The 25,294-nt window shown below is 42.1% G+C and overlaps 1 protein-coding gene across 4 annotated transcripts in view; it reads right to left on the bottom strand.

Annotated features, from left to right (window-relative positions):
- Positions 1-25,294, bottom strand: part of IL1RAPL2 (interleukin 1 receptor accessory protein like 2) — a 419,062-nt gene that overhangs the window by 364,148 nt on the left and 29,620 nt on the right. Inside the window, exons 2-3 of one of the 4 annotated variants that reach the window (XM_064669936.1) lie at positions 14,051-14,131; positions 3,962-4,084 (exon numbers count right to left, since the gene is read on the bottom strand). The gene's annotated coding sequence lies outside the window, so the exon portion shown is untranslated. Of the gene's footprint in view, positions 1-3,961; positions 4,085-6,324; positions 6,433-6,639; positions 6,788-14,050; positions 14,132-25,294 lie in introns of those variants that run through there. The other 3 variants (XM_064669939.1, XM_064669940.1, XM_064669938.1) reach the window with 3 other exon arrangements.

The raw sequence follows: 25,294 nt of genomic DNA, 5'->3' as shown, positions 1-25,294 counted from the left end.
TAGACTCACTCATATCTGTTATGATTAGATTGTAGCCAAACATCCTTTTCTGACAGCCACCAATGGAGGCTGCTCTCCTAGCTGCTCTTTTCTCATCTCCCAAGGACAGATGTCAAATATGACAGGTTTAGTTTGACTTTAAAAAGCAGAAATTAAAGAGCTTTCACATGAGCAACTTGCTTGGCAGAGCTGAGGTACAAAGTAAGCAGCCTCCAGCAAGAATAAGGTAGTTGTGGGGGCATAGACTGCCCTAATAAACCCTACCACTAACACAGCTACTTCCAGAAGGAGCCACCATCCATGCTGGGATCAGGAGACTCTCAGTCTTTCCATGAACCTCTGCTCCTGAATCTGCATGATTCTCACATCTTTCTTCCCTGAATGGGAAGATGACAGGATGAGAAAATTTACAGCTGTGTGAAGTCACACTTATTGACTTTATGTCTAGTCCTTTGTATACAGCAGCACAGATTCAGGTCTGATCTCTGCGAAATATGGCCACACATGGAAACTGTGTGTGTGTGTGTGTGTGTGAGAGTGTGTGTGTGTGTGTATGTGTGAGTGTGTGCATGTTCCTGCTCCAAAGAGCCCCAGTGATGACCAACATAAGCAAGAGGAAATAAGACTGACAGCTATGTCCATCAGTCCATCTCTGAAAACACCATCAGACCTTCCCAGCAATTAACTTCAGCAGTGATGCAAAGCTGATAGATAACCCCCCTGCAGGCACAAGCACGCAGCCTCCCTCAGCCCGGGTGACAGTGACAATGAACATCACCCACTCCCATGCTGCATCCACCATCCCCAGCCACTCTGTGTCCTGCTGCCCAGGGCCCCATGCTCTGTGCAGGCTACTCTGCCAGCAGCACCCACATCACCGGAGCAGAGAGAGGCAGAAGAGCTGATCCATGAGGATGTGAGATGCTGATGCTGCAACAGCAGAGCGCAGAAGGGAGCTCATTGCAGAGAGACTTGGCAGGGCAGCATTTACATGGGACAAAAGCCAAAGCAAAGAGTGCCTGTTGTGAGAGGAACGAGTAGGACATGGACGGCCGGATAGCACCGGATAAAGGATTAGCTACAGGAAGGAATAAACTGACAAGGAGAGAATCCTGCCTGGCTGGTAGCAGACATGATTCTGATCACCACTTTTCAGGAGACAAACACAGAGCTGCATAGTGACATATTTCCAGTTGAGCTCTGCAAAGAGGGATTTTTAATAGAGTGCCAATTCCCTTCAGTTGCAGGGCCTCGCACAATAATGTCACTGCTGTTGACTGAAGTTGCACACACACAGTATAAAGCAGCAGTAAACGCCAAGATTTCAAACATCATTTTGCATTTGACATTCTCCTGGGTTATTTCAAGTGAAAGATAAATGCACTTTCTTCCAAGCAGTAATCTTATTTGATACCAACAACATACACAAGTAGTTAAGTTTGGAATAGGGTAACTTTCTCACTTTTATGCTTGAAAGCTGAAGATAAAATTATTAAGCATTTTGCATGTACAGAGTACAAAAAGAGTGACTGCTCTGCATAGGTACATGAATTGGAAAATAAGAATTTCCTTCCCCAAAGAATAACATGACAGCTTTACAGCAGAGATAACATCTTCATGCAGTAGTCATTATATTTTTGTAAAAGATACAACATATTGACTATTCACCTGTTTCTCTTGACTGGCCAACAGCAAAAATGGAAGCACTGTTTGGGATTAATTAAAATTAGACACAAATCCTAACTTTGCCTTAATCCAGCAAATAGCTATGAAGCTTGTCAGAGAAAGTGCTCAAATGGAGAGCTCTTTTTCACATGCAGAACAGTTTGTGGAGCAGGAATGTAAAATCCACTAATAGATAGCGGGAATATGCTTCCATTTCCCATTGGGAATTTCTCAGACAAGACTAAGACAAATGCTGCCTTTGTCTGTTTATTTTACTTTTTGGTGGGAGAACTAATAATCAGCAAAAAAAAGGCAGGTGGATGGAGAGGTGTAAAAATTATCAACACACACAAACTCTTGTACTGGTGATTTCTGTCCTCTGGATGAGATGCAACAACACAATCTATCCAGTAACTCTGAGACCACTGGTGAGCACCAACAGCATCCTAAACCAGAAATCTTAGTAACAGAAAAGTTCTCCATCAGCCCCTTGTTTCTCCTCCCTTCATCCCCTTTCAGTTGCTCTGTATGTGACAGCACAACTGTGGTTGGCAGAGATACCGAGACAAAAGATTAAATGCAAGCTGTGCTTCTCCTAACCTCTTGTGGGATTTAGAGAAGCTAATCAATGTTGGATTCACTTGTATTCCACAGATCATTTTTGTTTGACAGTATCTAATCATAATTGCAGAAATGCCACTGCAATACAGAGTTTGGCAAATTCATCTTGGAACAGCTCATTTGGTGCAAACTTAGATTATATTTTAACTCCAGTGCTGAGAAATTACTGAGAAGATGACAAGCACGGTTAGTTTTAGATGCCACAAGCTGAGGAAAAAGAGGTAAGTTACCTAAAACAATCTCATCACATTTTGTAACTTTGTCCTCATAAAATGCAAATTTCTGCAAGTGGATGGTTTGAAAAACATAGTTTAAAAAGTAAAAGGAAATAAAAGCTAGAAAACAACAAATATCAATGTTGATCTTCTATGTTTTTTCTGTTACAGATTCCTTTTCCCCTCTCTGTTTTTTTGCTTCTAGAGAAGAATAAATTAATACAGCACTTTTTTTAAACTTCACTGTGTTTGTAGCAAACAATAGAAATTTTAAATCTGGTTGTAAAAATTGGACTGTTTTGCATTTCTGTCCTGCTCAGATTATCATATTTCAGGCCACAGAACAGAGCAAATCATAACTATAAAGGGAAGGGTACAACAAATAGTCTGAAACTGTAGATTGATGGCAGAAAACACAGATTACTTCTCTAGACAGAAGCTACACATATTTGGGGTAGCTTGTACTTAGCTGAATAATGGATTTTCCAGGTCAGCTGACAAAAAGAAAAGAAAAATGTTGTTTCAGTTGAAAGCAAAATGGAGTTTCAGGGCAGGGGAGAAATGTGGTAAAAATAATAATGATCAACTTTAAGTGTTGTCTCATCCCCTTGTTCACAGATGGATAAATCGTGTATTAAACCCACATACCTGGATGACATTGTGAACAGGTGTCTCTTTTTTAAGTTGACTGGCACCGTTACTAAAATGTAAAGTTCAAGGTTAAATTCTTGAGTCTGATTCTTTCGCTTTTTGAAAAGATAACTGGGCTTCAACTCAAGCAGAAGCACTGGGCTGGCCTGCCATGCAGAAAAGGAGGATTTTGCTGTTCCCACTTACGCCTGCACAAGGGTCCTCACTAGCTCTGCTGCAGCCGCTGCCGGGGCTGCCAGGGAGTGTGGAGGAGCCAAGGCTGTTAAATGACCCGTGGTGCGGAGCCACAGCGGCACAGCTCCCGGCTGGGGGAGCTCATGCCAAGCTCCAGGTGGGCAGGGCTGGAGGGGGGAGCTGCAGCACATCCCTCCGAGGCCAGAGCCACGGCAAAGAGGCTCATGTGCCAGGACCCTTTCTCAAGCCCTCACTTCACCTCCAGGGCAAACGCAGCCAAGAAGATCCTCTAGCTTTTATGCAACGTTGTATTTGGCAGAAAAGACCTCCCTTTGTTTTTCTGAGGTGTACATACATGAAATACTTCTGGCAAGAAACAGGTACTCTGCACTTACACACCTGCACATCCACCCCCTCACCTGGCAGGCTGCTCCAGCGTGACCTGTTCAAGCGGTCCTCCAATTTATCACATCAGTAATTCAATTCTGATGTCAATGTTTCAAGGTCTCTTTAAGCATCAGTGAGCACAACCCATAAATGAGATGAGATCAAAAAAAAAAAAAAAAAAAAGAGTCTAACATATTGGTAGCAGTCAACAAAGCAAAGACATGCTAAAATACTTTTTCCAGCTTTACCTGTTTTAATGCCTGGTAATAAACACTTTTCGGGACATTTGTTTTCAGGCTTTGTCATCCTCTGTTGTCCATGCATTCAAAGGCACTGAATTCCCCTCTTACTGAATTCCCTTCCCAGTACATCTGCGAAGAGAAACATTTATGGAAATAAAGGGATATAATTTAATTTCAGACTCAAAGACTAAACAGTGGCGTTAGGGGTTTTTTCACCACGCCTGAGCCAGTCCTGCCCTCCAAGCTGTCGGTGAGTTCATTTCCTCAAAAGCCATGAGTGCTATCAAAGCAAAAAAAAAATCCAAAACAAGCTAACGGCTTCAAAACCACATTTGATTGCCAATGCTTTTGGCTTGTGATAACACGGTAATATTCTAAAATTGGTTTGAACTTCTGTAAGGGGCTGTAAGCTGTATTTCAGAATTGAAGGTTTCTTACCTATGTAAAAATGCCAGTACCTGGAAATATCAAACATATTAGAGTTACACCCTGTCTTAAAGGAAACAGGGCAAGCATGCTGAAACTACTTGCTTAATTTATGTTTTGAGTATTAATATTCCTTAATAGAAAACAAGTGGAAGACAAGTGCACAGACATCTCCAGGCAGGCATATACTACTCATGGTCTTCAGCCTCCATCTCCATCAAACCTCCAGTGTCCAGCTTCCATTGAACTGCCTAAGGCCAAGGGCACCTCTTTCAAAATAAAAAAAACCCACTATTTGGAAATCAATGTAGAGCACCACTTGCAAAAGCAGAGCAGACATATCAGTTGACTTGGAATTTAAGCTCCACAGCTTTGGAGCGGGCACATCAGAGGCAGACTTGGCCCAAGTAAAAGAATCACAGCATTGACCTCAAGCACTTCATAAGATCCAAGGAAACATCTCTTGTGGTGTAAACCCTACAGTCCAAAACCTTCTGAGAGGGAGACACACCCCAAGACTCAAAAAAAGGGCAGGGGCAGGGCAACAGAGCTCTTTGCTGAGCTAGGGAACAGCACGAAGAAGAGTCAAACAGCTGTGAAGTGGTGGGGTGATGGAGACATGATAAAAACAACTGAAAAGTGGTGCACAGATTGGAGAAAACCTGGTCAGCATCTCTCATGAGATCCCCCATGAGAGGGGGAGTGGAAGCAGATTAGGTGTAAAATTGAGTGAAAATCATGCCTTTTGGGGAGGATTCTGGTCACCAGCACACTTAGAGAGCCCCAAAGAGGTTCTTCATTAAAAGCCCTCAGGTTGCAGGAGCTGCTCAAATGCCCCACCTCATGCAACAAACCCAACAACACTTCTCTGGAGGGGTGAAAACAGACTTGGTCAAACACTGAACTCTGCAAACACCAAGGGAAACACAGAGAGTGCATCTTGGGGGAGATGAGAAGGGTGCTGAGAAAAGGGTTATAAAAGCACCATAACCTGAGTAGAGATGTTGTGAGGAAGACTCAGTTTAAAGACTACTTCAAGAATGTATTTAAGAGCACCAGTCTGACTTGAAAGCTACAGATAATTGATTGACAGCTTTCTGAAGTACATTTCAAGTCTAGTACCCTTCCTAAATTTTTGTGTTCAATCCCTAGACTCAGTGCTTCAGAATGGCAAATGCTTTTCCTATTGAGGGTTCCCTGGGGGTCACTGTCATTTCCCCATTCCCAAGAGAAGGACTCAGACTGTGCCGTGGTCTCTGCAGGGATCAGAGATCAGAATCACGTCCTCCCTGAAGTAATTAGAACCAGAAGAAAATATTAGAAATAACACTTTCTACAGTGAAAAGGGAAGACAATTCTTAAGCAATCCTCAGATTTACAGGAGTGACTTTTCCACTGCTCCTCTGACAGAGCTTGCCATTCCTTCCTCTGCCTTATTATCCCCACAGATCTAGCTCAGGCAGCAGAAGTAATCCATGAAGGGTGATGAACGCAATATGTGATGTCCTCAAAAAGTTCTCAAATCAAGGTTTCTTAAAAATAAAAATTATAGAGCAAAAATCAATGTTCAAGGGCAGTCAATCAGATGTCTGAATTATGTCCTGCCTTTAAAATATACAGCAGATAACAGTTTTTAAATGGTCCCTGTAAAAGCTACTCTGCGTGCTGTACCTTGACATTAAGTCCCCACTAAAGTACTTACCTTCAGGATTCTCCCCATTTATAGGTCTTTCATTCTGCTTCAAACTAATCAAAGCAGCTGCTCCAGAATGTAAAAAGAAAAAAAAAAAAGGCAAATGGATGATTTACTGCTAGACTCCCAGTGAGGAAAAGGGCACACACCCATCACTGCAGGCAAGGAACAAGCAAGCAAAGAAAAATGATTTGAAGCAACACAGGGGAGGCAAGAGGGAAAAGGTGTGGGCTGGGCAGAGAGCTAGTACCTGATAGCTCCTTAATGTGTGTACAAGGCCAGTCTGACATCAGGGAGGCTGTCACAGGATTGCAATGGGATTATGGCATACATATACAGGCAAAAGAGGCCATTAGCTTCAAAGAACCACTTATTTATCCCTTCCAGTAAAAAGCAGCAGGTCCCGAGCTCACAAAGTGTGTAGGCACATGCTGAGCTTTGTCCATTGTGGATCCAGACCAACGTGTCAGAAGAACTTCAAAAAACAGCACAAAGCTTCTTCTAGTTCCAAAGAGTTCCTTAATGGTTGCCTCAGGATTTGGATAAGAGTTTAATTTTTACTGACCCGTTCCTTTACGGAATTTTCCACGTAGCTGTCATTCTGCACACCCAGAGCTGAGGCTATTCCTTCTTCTCTCTTCTCATTAGTGGGCATCTGTGGGCAGGCTGAAAACAGTTTGCTTTTGCCTGTTTCATGAAGATCTCTTCGATTTTTTCCCAGGAACTTCACTCTGGGTAGGCTCTTCAGTTCTTGCCTGAACCTGACAGCTGATCACTAGCCCATTTTGAACATGTGACCACTGCAGAGCTGGGCCATTTCTGAATAAAATTGATTCTGAGAACCACTTCAGCAAATAGCAGTACCTTTAAGTCTTACCTATACCTTTGTAGGTCAGAAGTAACTATTTAGATGAGGGGTTGCGCCTTGCTTATCTATAAAAGTGAAGTTTTGAGCCACTGGGTCAGCAGCAAACAAAGTAGTAAAAAAGAAATCTGGCTAGAGAAAACTATCCTGGAGTGCTGCTGTGAGCTCGGCTCAGGCAGGGGTTGAAACTCCTGGAGCACCATTTCACCCTGCCCAGGGACAACACTGCAGCTTCACAGTGTCCTGTGGACGTGGCACACCCAGCCTGCAGCAAACACAAAGCACACGAAGGCTCACCCTCACAAAGGCTGCCAAGGGCAGGGGCCTCTCAGATCACTCCTACAAGTCTTTTCCAGTGTGACTTGTTCACCCTCCACTCACTGTCCAGCCTGGATTGAGATGGCTACAAACACTGCTGTGGCCCTGCTCTGGAGATGTCTTGTCCAACACTGGCAGATCAGCCTGGTGAGGAAAAGCAGATTTGGTCCCTGAGCATGTCACCTCATGTTTTGCAGTAGGAAATTTAGATTGCACATATCTAATTAATGGAAAACAGAGATAAACAAGCAGATTGTTTACTTCAATTATATGCACAGTGCCTGCAGGGTTACCATTTAAAAACACAAAGGAAGATAACAGTCAAAATGGGTAAAAAGATGCAGACAGGAGTACACAATCTGCAGCTTACCTTGATGACGACTAACACCTCTCCACCAACTGTGAAATGAGGGAGGTTTTTCTTGGCAAATAAGTATAACACAAAATTTTTCAGCCATCTGTAAATAACATTTACCTGGTGCAGCTTTACATAATTAAATGACTTCCTTATGAGTATTGCACAGACCCATCTGCATAGAGAGGGAATAGCTCGTTTAAAATAAAGACAGAGAAGGAAGAAAAGCAGAAGCTCTCCATTAATTTATTTAAATTTCTCCCAGAGGCAATTTTTCCAGAATCACCCAAATTTCATGAAGTCAAGCATATGCTTTCCTTGCAGCTTAACTTACTGAAAGAAGCATTACCTGGACAAACAATCCTCTCTCTAAGCAGCTTAACAAGTTTGTGTAAATGTTTGAGCTGCTTTAAAGAAGCAAGAAAGTCATTTCATATCCTATTCAGAAAGATAAACAATTTTCTTGTTATTTTGAGTCCTGCCACTATTTGCACTACCAGATGGATTAGGTGAATACCCTGTGGGATGGCTTTTTTGGGTGACATGACTCATGTGTAGCAAAAGGTTCAAAACTGGGAGTGAAAAGTGGTTTTTGATTCAGTCTTTTTAATAATTAGGTCCTTTGAATGACTTAATTTGTATTTAGTAAGAGTGTTAGTGAGACTGATGATCAAAATCTATTGTTCAGCTGCATTTGAATATTAAAACAGCCAACAATGCCAGCACACTGAACTCCCCTCCTGCTCCCCTGTGTAAACCAGCTGATTGCAAGACAAACACCTGAGTTATTTCTGTTGCCTTCTGTATTCAATAGATGCCCATGTTCAGAGCTGAGCAGGATTGGTTGAGATATTTGGCATTTTACCTTCCTCCTCTTCATCTGGTTCTTTCATTTTCCTAAGCACATGTGGGAGTATATGCCCCTTACAAAAGAAAATAAAAAGCTACAAAAAGATAAAATAACTTGCAGTTCAAAGGTCTCAGTGGGCCTGAAGGCATCTCATTGACCAACACTTAGCTCTATAATAGCTTTAGAAGTAAGGACTCTAGCAGTATTGCAGTTAGAGCTCTTCACTCAAAATTAACTGGAAGACCAGGTTCTTTACTGGTTTAGATGTGGATTTCAGTGACTGCATCAGAAACCTCCAGCAACAGAAAGGATTCTGTTTAATTGCATCCATCCAAAACCTGAGAAAACAAACTAGCCCAGCCATTTCTGTGAAGCTGTGCAGTGATCAATGATCATCATCACCTCAGGTTTAATTGTATTAGTGGGATGAAGTTAAATAAACTGCTAGTTTACAGTGAGGATCTCTGGATCATTATTTGCATCTTCTCAGGCACAAAGACACTGTGTGACTGGAAATAATTCAGTACCAAACACTCCAGGGAAAAATTCTCCAGATGTGGTAATGGTTCTGACAACCAGCATGAGGAGGTTTCTGACCCACAGAAGGAAGTTTTAGGAACAAGGTTTAGGTAAGCACAATCTCCTCTGATAAAAAGAGTAAAACGCTTGTTATATCAGAACAAAACAGGGAGCTTGCTTTCTCAAGCTAGCCAATTCAAAGGAAAAGTTAAAAAACAATTGTGAATTCAGTATTTTTGAGCCTGCACAGTCATTTCAGAACACATGGTTCAAGAAGCCTTATCTGCCTTTACCCTGCTTAGGCCCTGTTTTTCTTGTTATAGTCTTCATGTTTTATAAGATTTTTGAAGGAAGTTGCCTGCTTCTGCTTCTGAAACACAGCCACCTCTGAAGTCTAGCTAAAACATGAAGTTAAATTGCTTTTAAATTAACTGAATAGATCTAATAAGTGTGGCATGTAAAATTCTCACCAGTTTTGTATTTAAGTGTATCTCATAACAACACACCATCTTGTGGAATTGAGATTTACAGGTTAAGTTTTGCACTGCATAAAAATAACTCATTTATCTATTTCAAGCTTGTCACCTTCGAGTTTCATTGGGCATCTCTTTCATATACTGTAAACACTCAGTGAGGAATAACCCTGCTGACCCTCCCTGTGCCATTCATTATTATACATCCTCCCATCACACTCTTGTTTATTAGTCTGCCCTGAGAATTAAGTAGATTTTATCTTGCCTAATATTGTCTCAAATCAAAGCCCCCTTATGCCTGTAATTATTTCAGCTGCCCTTTCCTGCCCCCTTTCACTTTCAGTTCTAGCCTTATTTGAAAGAAGATGATTTTGCATCTGTTTCTCCAGCTGTAAATGATCAGTAATAAGAAGGCTGGAAACAGGAATACAGTAAGCAGGGAGGCTGCCATGTTATTAATATTTATTTCATGTTGGTTTCTAGAGGCATCAGCTGAGCCAGAGTTGTATTTTGATAAGCTACATAGCCATGTAGTACATGACAGTCCTTGCCCAAAGGATTGCATGATGAGGGATTCAGGGATCTTAGAGAGGGAGAATTCATACTGCAAGTTTACTTGTCTAATGCAAACTCATTGCCTTTTGACTTCCCAGCAGAGGCAGCCTGTGCTCAGTCAGAGCATGGTGCACGTTTGATAATGAGAGCACTTACATTTTATCCTCTACAAAGGGAGCTGGTCCCTGCTGTCACAGATTCCTGTGCAACATTTACCACAAAGCTACAAACAAACCCTTCACAGCATCTGCAACATGGTCAGAAAATAGGCCATCATATACCAGAGCACTACACTGCTGGCAGCAGGGAGGCATAGAAAAGCTCGGTACTCCAGGGAGCAACCTGCCTGCTGGGCAGTCGTGGAGAGGACAAGCACAGACCCCACACTCACTTGTATCTGTCACTTCAAAGCATGAGGCATTTCACTGACCAAAATCACTGCAATCCAGGCCCTGGGGAGAATCTTAGGTATTAAATGGCCTATTCCCAGAAAATCAAAGTGCTTATATTGGTGATGGCATCAAGGAGAGAACATTTCAGACTCATCAAGCAAACAAATAAAAGATCTAAACCTCACTTATAACATAGAAATCAAAGCACCTAAGTGACTTGGACACAACAACCTGATCCTCACAACCTCTGCTGCTTTCTGCAGCCACCAGCCATGTACCAGCGCCAGGACAAGTCATTTCAGTGCCTGAGTTCATCCCTCTCCTCCCACCTGGCAGACAGTTCCTGCTCTGCATCCTCCCAGCCACTACCTCCTGAACAAGCCCCTTTGGCCTGTGCCATGGGGCTGCCTCCTGCTCACCTCCCTGCTCCAAGCTGGAGAGTCTGCAAGAGCCCCTGGAAGTTTGCCTGCACTTCTCTGCTGGGGACAGTTTGCTGTGAAATGGCCCTGTTACCACAGAAAAAGGCAGGATGTTTGCTACATAGGCATAAAGGTGTCTCTGCAACAGCTCTGCTCACTGTGTACGTGACCTTTTTAGCAAGGAGAACAGGACAAGGTCAAGAGGAGCACTTCAAAGTAGACAAACAGCTTCACTATGAACGAGCACCAGTCCCACGAGCACTCTCGTCCTTAGAGTACACTTAGGGAAACATAAAAGCATCCAGAGTAAAAGAGCAGAAACAGTGATGGAGGAGCTCCTTGAGGCATTAAAGGACAGTAGTCAGACCTTGACAATTTGTCATAAATTAAAGGCATGGTATTAGAACTAGTCACTTATCCAAGATGTAGGAAAGAATATTTTTACCAGTTCCCACAAGTTCACATCTTACACTCAATTTTCTTTGATGATTAGGGAAAAGGTTTTACCTTGCTTGCTAGATAGGTCAGCTCTCCACAATGATTTCAGCTGCAACAATGCCCAGGTTAGTCGAGGATCCTTCCCTTTCTAGTTATTTTTCTAATTTTGGGCAGGTTACTCTCCTTCACCTGCCACAGGCATATTTTTAATTGTGTAATAGTGGGGGGTTCTAACACACAATAAGAAATGGAACACAGGGGACTACAAAGCTGCAGGTTCCTGCAATGTTTCAGGATGAACAGAGCTTAATATGGTTTTAACACAATTACCCCATTATAAATTTGTCTGATTCCTGGCCTTGCACTTGCATTTCCCATGATGAAATCAAATCCATCAGACACACCATGAAAAGCAGTAGTAGGGGGCATATTTATCAATTTCAAAATGGATCATAAACTTTAAAAATCCCAACTTACTGTCAACTTTGGGAGATAGAAAGGATAGAGAAACAGCTGAATAGAAGCAGTGCTTGAGCCATGAAGAAGACACAGCACTGCAGTTAATTCTGGTTTAGAACAAATGCATTAAACATTTATTTCACCAAATGTTAGTTTAAAGCAACCATTAAAATCAGTTTTCTCTCTGTCCACTGGAGATCAGTTATTCATTCAAAGTTGATGAAGCTTTCCTAATTTCAACATCATTATTCTAAGCTCACGTAACAGAAGCCATTATATTTTAGATTCATGTTGCTTAATCTATTTCTCATATTTTCTATCTCCTGTTGCAAACCTTTATACTGATCAAAACATTTCTTTTTAAAATGAGTCTCCTAATGACCCTTCTCTGGAAATATACGTACAGCATGTACAAGGAGGAAAAGTCAGCTTAGAGCAATATGCACAGATTGATTATTTCTGAGCCAGATCATTTCTGCTCTTTTCTTTTCCTTCAGACTTTGTTTAACTAGTCATTCATCATAGCATTTTTGTGCTTTGTTATTTTTCAAGTTATTAACTTTCCCTCCCAGCTGAAGGTGAGGATGTGGGCCCACATTTCTACACAATTCTCTTATCCCCAAAGTATAACTCCAAAGGAACTGGAAGTTGGTCTATCCCTTGCTGGTGCCTGGTGGCACCACTGAAGGCCAAGAGTCTGGGGGTCAGCTTGGCTGGCTGTTGGTCCCACACTTTCTTGCCAGCACGGAGGCAGAGGCACAGAGCATCCCAGGTGCTGGCTGGGCTTTTCAGAGGACAAGCACAGGATGGGCAAGCTCAGGCACTGGTCTCTGCTGTTGCCCAGCACTGAACTAACTGGATGACAGCAGGGATGATATCTTAGTTAACAATAACTTCTGAAAAGGGCAACTGAAGCCTTTACCTCTTGAAATACATTATTATACAGTAATTAACATACAGATCTTATCAGATTAGGACTAAGAAAATTGCTGCCATCTACTGCTGGAAAGAAATATGTGAATACTGAAAGCCTCTCCCAAAAACAAGTTATGAACTACAATTACCTCAAGGAAGTTTATTTCAAGTGCCAGCCTAGCTCTGAAAAGGGGGGTTGTCACACACAAACAAAAGGGATGTGACCCTGCAGTTTGGTGGTCAGAGTGTCAGGCTGGGCAGAGAGAGTGTTCTTCTTGCTCTGTAAGCAAACATCTCTCTTTAACAGAGGAAGAAAAACAGTAAGGCTATCAGGCCTCTTTCACACTACACTGTGCAGAGCTGTACTTTAAATACATCTTCTGGTGTCTGAACAACAACTAGTTGTGACACACAGACATTCCTCATCAAAGGAATAATGGCTTAAACCTTGGGAAGATATTTTACTTTGGATTCCCCATTTGCTTGAAGCGTATGAGGTATTTTTCTCCCTCCTCCAAGTTCAGCTTTACTAGTTTATAACTACACAAATGAATTGGAGGGGACGAGGCTGTCTTGCATATGTCACTGCTGGTTGGGGGAGGTTAATCCAGTAAAGATCCTACATTGTCAGGGATTCATAGACAAACTTTATACTGGTCTGCAGGTAGGTGTTCCTCGTGAGAAGACAGTTCTTAAAAGCAGAAGACGTAAGAGTCTGGAATAAGTTCATACTCATTCAAAGTTTTAGGGACAGAGCAAGAGTCCACAGATAGGAATTTCCCCATCCTGTTCCCATTAGATGTCCTTGTGCTTCCTTAGCCATAGTCACTCAAACTCATACTGATGTTTTGCACCAACAGTGTATTTTCCCTCTAAAGCATTTGCTTCAACAGCCTCTCAGTTCGTGCAGCACTGGTGGCTCTGGGGATTTTATTTCCTTGCACTCATAGGAAAGCAATATGACTCCATCAGCCTCCCTCATTCTCTCTAGCATGCTGCTTCTTTAAAGGCTAATTTTTCCACTTAATTTTCAAGCATATCATTGTCTTCACTGCACATGCCCAGCAGCCTCAGGAATCCTGCTGGCTCTGCTCAGCCAAATGTCCTCTGCCTAATTAGGTATGCTTCACCCTGCTCATGGTTTTGCTCAAAGATAACCATTTTAGGACTTCCTCCTCCTTTCTGAGACAATTAACAAAAAATTATATGAGAGGACAGAGAAATGTCTTTGTTAGATGATGAAATCCATGTTGGTCCAATTCCATTAAACAAACCATTGTTTTGTCTGCTTTTCCAGGAAATCCAGTGGGTGAATTACTTTTGCCTTAGGTGAGCTCCACTGGGTTTAATATTTGCCTAGTTTCCTCACACTATTCTTTCTCCATGGTGAAGAGAGCAAGCAGCACATTTTAACTTACCTTTGCCGAGCACCAGGACACATGACTGCAGCAGAGCACCTCTGACAGCAGTTTTCACAAAGTCACACCCAAGTCTTTGTCCTACAGAAAAAAAACATCATGTCAAGTTTGCTAAGTCCAGCTTTGCAGCAGTCTCCCCAGAGCTGCCACTGCTGTTCAGCTCCCCTGTGAGCACAGAGGTGCCACCACCCATCTGCATCTGTGACAGCACTGGTAGTTCACAAGGAGGGGACAGGTTGACAGATGGGAATGAGACTGCATCAGACCTATTTGAACTGCAAATCATTTCCCATTTCCTCTTAATTCTCAGAACCACATCACTTTGTCTTGGACACAAAGCAGCTGAGAAACAGCACTAAGACCTCAGCCTAGACCTTAGAGCAGCAGTAATTAAGAGGGTGGAAAGCAATAATTTTCTTGAGTAGCACTCTCTCCTGTACACACATCACACACTGCATGTTGATTCATGTTAGCAATTAAGGCCTACTCTTCAATCTCAAACAGTTTCATTATACAGCTAAGAGTCAAAAGTATCTAAACCGCCCAAAGCAGTCTCTCCATTCCCCACTATTGGGGCAAAAAAAGGTTGGAAGAATCAAAAAAAAAAAAAAAAAAGAAAAACCACACACCTTCTAATATATATTTCTACAAATTTAGACAAAACCAGGCTCACAAACAAGTGTCAGAGACAGCAGCCACCATGCACAGGCACACTGCCCTGGACCAACACGCTCTTCTGGGCCCCTCTTCTGGCTCCCTCTGGTGCCTGACACAAAGCAACTAAGTCAGTGTAGTTCATGTTTAGGAAGGGACAGGTAATTGCCCCTCACCCAAAAATACAGTGTTCACACAGGGGCACCACAAACTGAACAGACACCTGCCATCTGCAATTTCCTCCAGACACTCCTAAGCATGGGGGCTTAGGGCTGGGCATTGCAGCACCATCCAGCTGCAGCTGGGGACAGAAAATAGGACATGGCAAGATTTGCCTTTCCATTTTCCTACACCACAGACACTCCAAAAGGTGACTGGGGGTGCTGGTCAACAGCCAGCTGAACATGAGTCAGCAGTGTGCCCAGGTGGCCAAGAAGGCCAATGGCATCCTGGCCCAGATCAGAAGTAATGTGGCCAGCAGGACCAGGGCAGTGACCGTCCCCCTGTGCTGGGCACTGCTGAGGCCACACCTCAAAACCTGCGTTCAGTTTTGGGCCCCTCACAACAAAAAAGTCATTGAGGGGCTGGAGCAGGTCCAGAGAAGGGCAACAGAGCTGGGGAAGGGTCTGGAGCACAAGTCTGATGAGAAGTGACTGAGGGAGCTGGGAGTGTTTAGCCAGGAGAAAGGAGGCTCAGAGGGGACCTTATCACTCTCTACAAGTACCTGAAAGAAGGTTGTAACCAAGTGTGGGTCAGTCTCTCCTCCCAAGTAACAAGCAATAAGACAAGAAGAAATAGCCTCAAGTTGTGTGAGGGGAGGTTTAGATTGGATATTAGAAAAAAATTTCTTCACGGAAAAGAGAAGACTTGGAAGAGGCTGCCCAGGGTAGTGGTTGAGTCACCAGCCCTGGTGGTATTTGAAAGACATGTAGATGTGGGGCTTGGGCACATGGTTTAGTGGTGGGCTTGGCAGTGTTACATTAATGCCTAGACTCCATTATCTTTAAGGTATTTTCCAACCTAAACAATTCTATGATTCTGTGTTTCTGTCAGATAACTTGCCTGGGATGATTCAATGCAAGACAGCTGTTTCCAGGAAAAAGTCAGTCCAGTCAAGGCAGCTAGAAGTGCTGCCAGTGTCAGCTAAACCACAGCTTTGGCAGCAAATTGTTCCACACAATGAGCAAACTTTCCACCTCACTTATGAGCTTGTACTCACAGCACTAAAGACACTGGTTAGGTGAGCAATCCCTGCTGTGCAACTAGTTAAGAGATGAGCAGCTAACAATCTGTCCCAGTAAACACAGATTTAAGTATGTATTTAACAGCTTTCCTGAACCAAGGTTCTGACGCGTTTAAAGGGGAAAAAAAGAGTGGTTTTTATTTGTATTTTCCTGACATAACCAGGTGCCTGAATAATGTTTTCCCAGTAGGAGGAAACCAGAGAAAGCTTTTTTTCCCCTCCTAGGAAAAGAGTCAACAGTCTTTCAGTGACACAGAAATCAGCCTAACAGAAGCATTTATGTCAGGTTATCCTACAAGGAGCTTTTCAGCCGTATTATCCAGAGAAAAACATCTGTACAGTATTTGCCTGCCAGGAAAAAAGTCTCTATTGCATTTTCCCAAAGGAAAAATTTTTATAACCTTTTGCTGACAGGGAAGTAATAATTATCCACATAGAAGCATACCATTAGAGTTCCCTTGACAAGGACTGACTGATTTACTCATATGTATTTGCCATGGAAGGAAAAAACGTGATGAACAAAATGCTGGTAGGTTTCTTTTGCTAACAGAGCTACAACAGAAGGGGAAAAAACCCAAACCACGAGCTGCAGTGGCAATAGAGTACCTGAAAGCACAAATACCACAGCAAAGGAAAGAACCACAGGACAACAGAGATGCTGTCAGGGACTGAGCAGGCCCAACCAAAGATGTGCCCAACTGCAGCACTGAGGTGAGCACCTCACACCACTCGGAAAGCAGCCTCGAGTTTATCAATGCCCTGTCTCCTCTGCCAGCCAGGATTCTTGGGGGAATGTGCAAAGGGTGGAGGAGAGGGAAAACAAGAGAAAAACCTGCAAAGTTATTCTCCAAGCACTGCTGTGGCATCCTTCCCATTGATCTCCCTTTCAAGTGATCTTAAGAAGCTGACATGGTGCCAGAAATTACAAAACACGGTTAACATACTCATTAGTCTGAAAACAGGAGAATGCCACAACTAATCACAAGGCTACCACTGCGGTGAGATGAAAGCAAAAACAGATTTTTCTTTTAACACTGGGGTTTTTTTTGTTTCCTTGTCTAGTTATTTTCATATGAGTCGTGCTACGTGAATCAAGACCTCTAGTCCCATAGCTCTTTTATAAAAAGACAGCGTTACAGTTTTATAGGTTCCTCTTGGATGAACATCACTCCTCCTTTTTTCACCTTCCCTATGGATGTCCATTTCTCCTGGCCTTTGTCACTCTGTTGGATGCACTCACTGGTCAGGGGGTTGCATGGATGGGAGAATAATTTATATCACACTGATGTCTTTAGGGGCTTCACACAAAATTTTGAAACCAACTACTTTCAAGCCCCCCTGGGTAGAGAAGCAACCAGGAAAACTTCTCTCCATGTCCACAGTGGTGCTAAACATTGTCTTCCTGCTTTTGCAATGTTGTGTCCAGCCTGTGCTTTCATTACCAGTGCCCAGGGAGCTAATTCTCTAGCTTTGGTGTAATGAAAAGGATTGATATCCCTCTGGTTATGGCACTGGGGAATAAACCACGACACATGCAACTCCACTGCTACTGCCCCAATGGCCAGCCAACCAGGGTTGAACCAAAACAGACATTAAGAAAAGGACAAAAGTGATCTGTGTCTAGTTCTCCTAGAAGATATAGGCAAGGACAACCAAGTGCTGAGACACTAGTCCTGGGGGGAATGGCCAGGCTCTTGAGGTCCTTGCTGTTACACTGTCCTGAGCCCTCTCCTGGAATCAAGAGTATTGCCTCAATAAGGATGGTAGAATCAGGCTTGAAATTTCCATGAGAACATGATCATAATACTTGGCAGAATAATGTCTCTTGGCTCCACTAGATTATTTATATCCTTGATTTCTGCTAAGTCTTGTCAAATGGGTATAGATTTATTATTTTAATTATCTCAAGCTTGTAGAGATTTAAACATCTGTTATAGGTGTTCAATAAGTATTAGAACAGCAATCAATTTTTTTCTTAAACAGAGGAGTGATTCATGGTGCTTTGTGAATAGATAAACTCACTATAGTCAATACCAGAAAGATACTTTGAAAGAAAGCAGGAGGCTTTTTTAATTAGCTTCTGGCTAATTCTATTTAGGAAGTCTAGATGAAACACAACATTTAGGAACACTTAAAGTCATTTAATTACAGGATTTGGTGTGCTCTCCTCAGATCTTTCACTGCCAAAGCAGCAGTGTTTTCTTTGTTTTGCAGCAGTTTATGGATTACCCATACAACTTATGTTGAACATCCTCTGTCCCACAGGGCTTTCCTGTTTACATAATAGATTTATCAGTTAGCAGTGATGGACCATCGGAAGAGTTCAGCCCAGAGCTTTTCTTGATGTGATTTGCATCCCCCTTGGGCATCACTTAACATCCATAAAAATCAAAAAGAGGAGACTTCCAGGTTTGACTTGGCACAAAGGGCTCCGTTAAAACAGCATGTCTTGTGGAGACCACAGATAGCTCTTGGAGTATCAGCCTTTGTGTCTAGCATCTATCCTGAGGTGAGTGTGCATGTCTAGAGTGACAGATATTCCTGTGCAAAAAAAAAACCTTTAAGAGGAATCTATCCATGCTGCATCCTACCAGCACAGCACAGATGGAGTTAAAGAGAAAAATGTCCCTCTTAAAATATTTTGAAGCACTGTCCTGGAAAGGAAAGAGAATAGGTCTTTGAAGACAGAAAGGCGTCTTTTCATGCAGAACAATAAAGTACCACAACAATAATAGATGCTTATCCATTCTTCCCCTGTCTGACCTTGAAAAAATTTCAAGTATCAGAGAGGTGGAAGTTGAATCAACTAAGAAAGAGCAGAATGCACTGAAAGATAATAATGGTCTTTTTATCAAGTTTTGTAAGAGAAAGAGACCTGCCTCAATATGTGTGAGAGAGATTCCGCAACCTTCACAGTAAAATCTTGCCCTTATGGAATAGTACCCAGGAAAATTCAGCTTTAATTTTGAGAAATAAAGGAATTTACTCTAACTGCTATAGATTTCAAATCCATGAGACCAAAGACACAAGTGATCTAAAATCCCTAGGGAATTAACAGGTCTTTGTGCCAGCCCTTGATGCTGCCTACCTGTAAGAGAGAGAGCATCTCAGCACAGCAGTTGTACCTTTCTAGAGTCAAACCTGACTCAAGGCTCCAAAAACGTTAAGCCTGTGATTAAATCTGCTAGATGAGGAGCCAACATAAAGATTGTTATTACTTTGCTTACTGTGGGCAGTCATAAATTAATTTTCATGTGAGATTTAATCTAAGGAGTAGAAATTGGTAGATAAGTGTGTATCGTATGAAAAGGAGGCAGCAGGAAAATGAGACATGGAGCTGTTTATGGGAGAAATGGATGAATAGAGCATTGAGGTGCATCAAGTTAATGAGACAAAGCCAGATTTCTAAACAGAGAAGGGTTTTACCAGGACATCTGAAAGATGCAGTCAGCAAAAATAAATACTATAGATCTGACTGCTGCTCCCCAACTGAAACCAGACAGGTTTTAGCTCAAACTATCCCCAAAAGCAATGATAGGAATAATGTTCTCTCCTTCACAACAGATTTTGTCTGTTCCCAAACCTCAAAGTCAATCCCTTCTGAACTGACACACAAAGCCAATATTTTTAGGAATGAGAATACAGACGAAAAACCAAAGGCCAGCTACCAGTCTTAATAAATTCACCATCAGTTCCAAGAAAGCCTTTGGCTATATATTGAATGGCTGAAAATTAATATCCTGGATTTGTCAATCGGTAGAAATTTAATACTGGATGTAAACCTCTGTTGCACAGAGTTACTGATACAATGCAGGTGCTGGTTTCACCCCACATCAGTGACATTCCCACGGGCTTCAGACACTTTGGATGAAACAGGACTTATTATAGCACTCTGGGGAAAGAGTGAGGAAAGAACTTGCTTCCTGTCACTCTTGACATTCATTCCACAGCTGTAGCCAGGGCTCCCTGTATTTCTGGTGCCAAATCTTGGTCATATTTTCCAAACCACCAAGTTATTAGAATTTGGTCCAGAAGAAAAGGTATGGCTCCAAGGAAAAAATACAAAGCAAAGGACATGTTTTCAGTGCTAGAAGCATAAGAGAAGAGCCAAAATTCCACTTCTCTTAACTTCTATTAGTTTTTCCTAATTACATATGATGCTCTGGGCACAGGAGCACAGAACCTTCATTTTTTTTTAAAACTCAGACTGTCTTTGCAGTTTTGACTGGCAGTTTTGAAAAATATTACAAGGCTGAGCAAATGTAACATAGCTCATTGAAGAAAATAAAAGGATCATTTTGCTATTGGCTTTTCTTAAAAGAAAAGTTAGGGGTTTTTTCTTTTTTTCAACTGAACCTAATTCTTCTAATTCAGGGTCATAAAATCTAGTGGAAAAAAAAAGAATTGTACATTACCAAAGGCAAGAAACAAACTTTATACTTAGCTATACTGGTTATAGCAATTTCCATAGTAATTACGTTATGCACATCATCTAATAACTTGTCTAGAGTAAATTCTCTACTTCATTTTAGTACAAACTTAGGAACATATATTTAGGAAGTTATAAGAAGAAAACTATTGCCTTGGGGTGTCACACTTGCTATGTGTTCTAAATTCTAAAACAATACTTCTAAGAAAGTAGATTTTCTTTTATGAGCGACATTATTAATTGAGAGCAGGAAGCAAAACATGAAATTTTTTATTAGTCTCATCTCCTAAGAAGAGGCAGGCACTCTTTGTGCCCTCTGTCCACCCACACCCAGGAATTATGGAATTTGTTGATTTGACCAGTTTAATTTAAAGTCAGCAAAAAAAAGATCATTCAGAAAGATGCTGAGTTCCTGTAAGTTTGACAAGCCTAAGAGTCACACTAAGACACACAAAGAAAAAAGGAAAGCAAACTTTACTTAATAAGAAAAGATAATGCATTTGGGGGGCAAACCCCCTCCTATTCCTAACCTCTGATGATCTCTGTTGCTTAATGTAATTCAGATTAACAGTCAGCTCAACATAAACATTTGTTCGCTGTAGCCATCTTTGCATCTGGTAAAGGATCTTGGTCATTGCCATAGGAGCTGAGTTTATTTAGTGCCTCCTTGTTTGCAGTGCCTGCAGTGGATCCTACAGTGGAGAAACCTCCTGTTCTGTCAAGTGAATGAGGCATTGAAGTAACTAAGTTATACTGAAATGCAAGCTAATCAGTAATGAGTTAAGTTTGTGAACTCTGACTGTTATGTAGCACCTCTTAATTTCAATGCACTTTCAACAGATTTGTCAACACTTTCTCCATTTCTAGAGGAAAAAAAACCCTTAAATAAAGTGAAAATTGTGTAGCCTCATGAGGAATCAAAGCTAGTCAAAGGGCACAGAGAGCTAGTCCCCCCCTTGGTAGTGCTAATGTTCGGTAACATTATTATGTTATTAAAACATATACTGATATATTACCTACACAAACATGCAGCTGCCTGACATTTTAAATTATTAGCAGAAAGGACTTGTGGTAGCATAAGGCTCAATTCTGACAGATTTCCAGATCTCCCTGTGACATTAAAAGGTGTTGGAGCTGCATAAGGAATGAAAGACCAAGGGAGCATTAGCTTTGTCTGTAGGATCTCAAAACACTTTATACCATAAATAAGTCTGAGAACAAGTCCATGCCATGGGTTCAGCCTCGTCAAAATGCGACAAAAGCCTCACTGGACTATTTGTCCTTATTACTTATCTGTTTTCCCAAGTCCTTTTTGTCTTCAGTCTCCATTCTTTGAAAAAGGGAAACAGTCTCTAAAGACTGGTGGGAAAGAATGATGAGCACCAACCACAAGTGAGTAACATTTCCACTATGCACATGATGCACCTATGCAGCAGTTGCTCCATGTTTCTGCCTTTTGCTATGAAAAACAGAAAACAGATCAGCATTCAAGAAGCTGCTTGAAGCATTGGAAACCCATCTTGAAGTTTATCACGGCAGGGATTCAGACCTGAACCTGCCACCTTCCAGCCAAGCACCACAGGTTCACTGGCTGCCCAGAGATGAACTTCCATATTCATGCTGTGGTCCTGAATAATCTTCCCCTGCAAGCACCTGTAAGAGATCTTAAGATCTATGCATTTGTACAAAGCAGGCCATCAGATCCAGAATGTGGTGCCTGACTACATCCTGCATTCCCAAACACCTTCCACTATAAGCAGGGATGGGACCAACTGCTTTGCTGTGACCCTACGGAATATTACAGAGCTTGACTCATTCCTAAATAAAAAGGACTCAAGGGTGGCATTTCTTCAGCATCAGATGTCACTAGTGAACCTAAGAAATCTTTCAATAAGAAGCAAAGCCCCATTCTGTCACGTGCAGCTCCAGTACAGGGGACAGGATCTGCAGGGGAAAGTCAACAGGCTCAGCAGGTGAAGCCAACAGGAGCTACAATGAGAAATAGCAACGCAGTGGTGAGTAACACCCTTAGGGTTGCAGAAAAGCTGGATACAGAACCCAGGTGTCCTGGCTCCCAGCCCTTTGCTTACAGCACCACATCACTATGCCAGGCACAGATGCTGCAGTTTGAAGCCTATCAGTCTTTATGTCAGGTGTTACCTCAACTAACACAAAGCAAAGCTGTAACTTTTAATTCTCCCAAATTTCTGTACTTTTTTTTGACGCTGTCAGTCATCTTACAAAGCAGTCCACAAACACTAGTGCATTGGGCTCTTTCTATTTGCTCCTTTTCTCAGAGCTTTTACCTCATCTTGTTTTCCTGCATATAAACAAACGTCATCCAATTACAGGTAAATATAAAAACATAGACATGTAGCAGTTTTGTTATACCTCTTCTATCACTCACAGCCTTGGGCTATCCATCGCAGCTCATGCTAGATTGTTTCACACTCAGATAATTAAATTTAGTTCAAAACAGTCCTCACAGCAAAACATGACTTTGAAAAATCAGTCAGTACACTGTTGTCAGGAAGCTTACCCTAACTAACTTCTACTTCCAAGCTGATTCCAAGACTCTCTCTTGCCTCTGACAGCTGGCTGTGCATAAGAGGAAACCAGCATCCAGAGAACACGGCTAAAATCAGAGAGCAAGGTTAAGAGGAAAAACAGCAGGGAGAAAAGATCACAGTTTAACATCCTAGTCTTCAAAGGTACTGCTGAGTTACAGGAGGTCTATAAATGCTCTCAGGTGCTCTCTGAGAGAATAGGTCACTGAGAGGTAAGGGAGAGGATGAAAACCCGATTAAAGATCAGCAGAATGAAGGAGGGCTGTAATTTGCCCTAAAAGGGGAGCTCTGAGTTTGATGAAGCTGCCGGGGCAGACACTACCACCCATCAGAACTTTTCTTCTTCCCTGTGGAGAATGAGCAGATTTTTAAAAGCTCCACAATCTTCAAAGATTGTCTCATAATAAGGCTCAACGATATCTGGTGCACAGCAAGAAAGCAAGAGTTAACGTTGCCACAGTAACCTCCATCTGAGATGTTATGGCAGGGATTTTTCACAGGAGCTTGAGAGAGGAGGGGGACCAAATCACACAGATAAAAAGCAACAGGAACTGAGTGCCTCCCACCTCCCAGCTTTCCTTGAGGGAGAAATCCAATTAACCATCCATAAGAAGTTCATCTGGTCTTACTCTTTGAAGAGACCCAACCAACTATGTCTTGACCTGAATCCTGCAATGACTGTCCTGGTGGAAGGAACAGCTGAGGGTGCTCTGAAATCCACATGCATTTTTCTTCTGCTCCAGACTTTGCAAGACATGACTGCAAAATCATATTTCTTCAAAAAATGGACACAGCCCAAACTCTCGGGTGGGGGTATGGCACAGGGCCACAGCTGAAGGAGGCCTGTTATTCTTCAATATTTTGGGGTCTTTAGAAAGACCATGATTATTTTATGGCCAGACACAAGACTTGCCAAGCTTCTTCCTCTCTTTGCTGGCTATGGTATGGCTGACTCTGAGCAGGATCTGAATGAACTACAGAAACTCATTCCATCCCTCTTTCTCTAGAAATTCACTATACAATTGAATAAATAGAAATCCAATTTAATTAGCTCTTCTTCCCACCCTACTATTGCTTCTTTCTTAATCTTTTCCCAACCCTTTTCATTTTAATTAGGTAATTTTAATTCTGATGTAGAAAATGGGTGTGAGGCTCACAGAGAGGGATTGTGATGGAAACACGCTCAGGTGACAGGGAAGCTCTCTGAGACTCTTTTGCGTTCCACTAGAAGGTAAAAATGCAACAGAGACACCTACATGCTCCATATATCCCCAGGCTGAGACCTGCAGAGCACAGACTACTTCCCCACTGACCTTGTGTAGATGAGATGCCAGAGCATGTAGCAACTCAGGCAAGTTAAGGGTTTATTTCAAGTGTATTCAGTGGTCTGTGAAGACCTTGTTCCTTACTGACCTGTGGAACCTCAGAGCCTCCCACCACTTTATAATGGGCAAGAGGAAGGTAAGACTCTGGAAAATGTGGGAACAACATGCAAGATCAAGACTTAAAGTGATCATAAAAGCTAAATCAGGTGAACACACCAGTGCAAGAACATTTGCTTTATTCCGGGCCTGCAGCTCAGTACCTTCCCAGCAGCACTGTATTAAGTTATTGTAGCCAACATTAAAGAAAAGCCAAATACAGGGTTTTTTCTGACAAAATACTATTACCACACTTTACTAAACAAAGACCCAACTGCACATCCCCAAGACCTCTCCCTGCTCAAGGGGTCTGGATACAAATGAGGGCTTATGATGAAGTCCCACACATCTACACAGGCACAATCATTTGAAGAAGCAATTCTCTGTTTTGATATTCCAGCAAATGTTCTTCCCCTAAAATGCAGGAAAGACACATGGTGAGGAGTTTGTATAGAGCATATGGTGCTGAAATAGCAAGCTGATAAGTCTTTAACAGCTTTTGACAGTGGTAAAAGATCAATTATTGCACCATAAATATTAAAAAGTTCCTCCAGCCTTTTGCTGTAATGAATGTATATTTAAAAATCAGTGTTTCCCTTTAGTAGCAGCCAAATTGCCTCAGAATCTCAAAGTTATGCAGCCCCACAAAGTTAAATTAAACGCTCGACTGCTGCACGTTCACATCTCCAGCTGCCAAAGAACAAGCCCAGCAAGTGTAGCACAAACTCCTGAAGACACTGAAGCTGCAGGCACCCTGAAAATGGCCCTTGACCCTTTGTTAAAACTAAAGAGTGAAATGGAATTGCCATTGCTTTCTTTCCCCTTCCCTACAAATGTAAGGGTTTACAGCAAAAATAACCAAAGATGGCTCTGAAAAATATTGTATAAAGAGAGGTTGATCTCCCAGATTGACTGCTGAGCCACCTGAGA

The sequence above is a fragment of the Pseudopipra pipra genome, chromosome 13 (genome assembly GCF_036250125.1).
Source record: "Pseudopipra pipra isolate bDixPip1 chromosome 13, bDixPip1.hap1, whole genome shotgun sequence".
Classification (NCBI taxonomy): domain Eukaryota; kingdom Metazoa; phylum Chordata; class Aves; order Passeriformes; family Pipridae; genus Pseudopipra; species Pseudopipra pipra.
This window is presented reverse-complemented; position numbering and strand designations above follow the sequence as displayed.